Source organism: Anthonomus grandis, chromosome 13, assembly GCF_022605725.1.
Source record: "Anthonomus grandis grandis chromosome 13, icAntGran1.3, whole genome shotgun sequence".
In the NCBI taxonomy this organism is placed as follows: domain Eukaryota; kingdom Metazoa; phylum Arthropoda; class Insecta; order Coleoptera; family Curculionidae; genus Anthonomus; species Anthonomus grandis.
In genome coordinates this window covers 10,665,537-10,668,538 of record NC_065558.1, presented here as the reverse complement: position 1 = coordinate 10,668,538, position 3,002 = coordinate 10,665,537, and the positions used below count along the sequence as shown (strand labels likewise).

The 3,002-nt window shown below is 29.8% G+C and overlaps 1 pseudogene; it reads right to left on the bottom strand.

Annotated features, from left to right (window-relative positions):
- Window positions 1–1,290: 1,290 nt before the first annotated feature.
- Window positions 1,291–2,257, bottom strand: LOC126744170 (piggyBac transposable element-derived protein 2-like; annotated as a pseudogene).
- Between the last annotated feature and the right edge of the window lie 745 nt (window positions 2,258–3,002).

Genomic DNA, 3,002 nt, shown 5'->3' with positions numbered 1-3,002 from the left:
AGCAATTAAGCAAAAGAAGTTTAATTTTTATTTTATGTTTTTTTTTATGGTTCTTGATAAAAAATAGATATGCATTGAAAAAAAATATTATCGTAGCAGTAACTTAAATGGTAAAAATCACTGGTAAAAATCACAGATAAATAAAGACATTGATAATAAGAAAATGAGGCAGATAAAATAAAATAAATTCTTGGTTCTATATTAACGTAATTTAAGTAAATAGTAGGTTTAATTAAAATCACTGCTGAGATTGGTATTATAAACAATTTTTTTATTTTAAAAATCATGACTTTTTATATTAAATATGAAAATGTTATGTACTAAATTATTATTAAAAAAATATATATTGATATGTTTATGGTCCTTAAACTATTGATATATTATTAAAATTATATATGTTTCTTTTTTGTCTGGGCTCTTTTATCCTTTTGCATTGTGTTTTTGTATGTTCTGTAATATATTTTCTTATTTTGGCTTGCATTGTTTATAAATTTATTAATTTTTTAAAAGAATAATTATATAATATTATGTAAGCGAAACACAAAAAAAATTATATTTTTTAGTTTAGGGTTGATAAATGCTTAAGATAACAAGAGGGATAAATATTAAATCAATGCTTTAAAAAAAATAAAAAAAATAATATTTTTTTTAATTACGGGTTTTAGGTTAATAGAGGATTTTATAATAATAATTTTTTACAAATTAAAACTTAAAAATATTTTTTTTGTAAATTTTTTAAAGTTGAAATTTAGCTGTTAATCACTTTTATTATATTATATTTGATGTTAGTTCAAATGCATAAAATACTGAAGTTTGTCGCCAAAAATCTTTATTAGCTATTCGATTTGGATACTTAATTAAATGGATTATTAATATATTTTTTAATGATTTTCACAGAGATCAGTGGCTAAAATTTGTATTAAAAATATATTAAATTTAAAAAATGCATGTGCCTTCAATTTACAAGCTATTCCTGATTGATTTCCAAAATATATAACTGAGACTCACTGAAACTGGATCTCTGGCTATTAGAAGTTACTATAAATTAAAAGAACGAATAAAAAAAATTCTTATTGAGTAATCTTTAGAATCCTTACAAAGATATCGCATATAACTCAACAAAGAAAAATTATCTTGAACGTTAAAAATTAGAAAAAATATATAAAAACAATTTTTTCACTCGTTATAGTTCACATATCTTTAAAATTACTGCCAAGATAAATAGCATTTAAGCAACAAAGCTATAAGTTTATTTTTGATTGCTAATATCATATCTTTGAATCCTTGAAATCAAGGCACTCTGATTTTTCCTTGCAGGGGTTTAGTACCAAAACTTTTCAAAAAACTTAGCGATATGTATCGTCGAAACGCTAATAAACTAACAGAGTCAGGATGATTTGTTTTCAATTTTTGCATAAGTAACCAAGCATTCACAACAGATACATCTAATAAATATAAGACTAGTGGCCAATACCATTTCCTTTGTTGAAATCTTGATCTATAAGCCGCAACAAGACCATCTGATTTGTCCACACCATCCATATATTTATTATAGTTGGCTACTATTTTTGACTGAGGAACGGTGTTCTTAGATCGGGTGACCTTGTCCCAACGAAGTGTCTTAGTTACTTCAGTGGTTTCAAAATTGAATGCAACAGAAACAACTTTATTATCTTTCCATTGTACGAGCATGCTGGTGTCATTTCGATAATACTTATAGCTTCCCCTTTGCTGATTATTCCATTCCTTCTTAGTTTGTACCGGACATTTCTCTAAACGATTATCTCTTATTGTGCCTGTGGCACAATAATTGTTTTTCGATAAATAGTCAAAGACAGGAAGGCCTGTAAAGTAATTATCCATAAAAATTGTATAACTCTTACCTGAAGGTAATTCGACTTGCTCAAGTAAAGATAGTATTACATCTCCACCCAAACCAAATTTCTTTTCTTTTTTTTTTTCCGGTATAAATCTCAAAACCATACATGTATCCGCTACTCGAACAAATAGCCCAATTTTTGTAGCCAAATCTTATGGGCTTACCCCGAATGTATTGCTTGGCATAATGTTTTCCATAATATGGCACCATGTTCTCGTCAATGGATAAATGCTCATCAAAGCTATTGTGTGTTCTAAAATTTAGGTTTAGATGATCTATCAAGGGTCTCAATTTATAAAGCCTGTCGTCTTGGGTTAATTTTGAATTGTCATTAAAGTGAATATATTTTAGTAGAGTCTCAAACCGATTTCGACGCATGCTGTTTTGAAATATTTTTGGGATATCTTCTTCACTCGACCAATAGAGTCTTCTGTTTGGATATTTGCCATATCCCGACAAAAGAAACGCTCCTAGTACCACATGCAGTTCGTCCAGAGTAAAATTTAGTTCTACATTTTTCTGCCGTCCATACCTATTACTTTCCGTAATAATCAACGTTAAAAGTTCTTAATTGAAAAACAATTTGAAAAAATCAACCGGGGTTGTTGCATTTTTTGCATCCTGTGAGGGTTCACTAGGGCTACAGATAATCACAAGGTCACTATTATTTACTCGGCCAGTATCAGGATCAAGCTCCCGCCATCTTGAATTTTGGTACGCGTACCCTGTTTGTTGGTTAGTCTTTTAGGTTTTTCTGAAGGACAGATCAGGGCCGTAAATCTTCAGGGTCAGAATCGTCATAGTCATTTACGGAAGCTATTTCACATTCCTGAGATAAGATTCCGCAAGGTAGGTGATTTATATTTGCTGCATACTTGTCGTCAGATTCGTCGCTATCAACTTCGGTCTCATTTTCATCATCTGGAGGTAAAATATAGATGTTAGATTCCGGCAAGTCGTCATCCTCCTCTAAACAGTCCATTAGTTGACCTAAGGTCAATCTGCAATAAAAGAGACATAGCGCTTAGCGTCCCTTAAAAGGGATACAACATATGTAGTAACGTATTTTACACGCGGTTACAAAATCAGGGGTTCGATGATCTTTACTATTTTCTTTGAATAT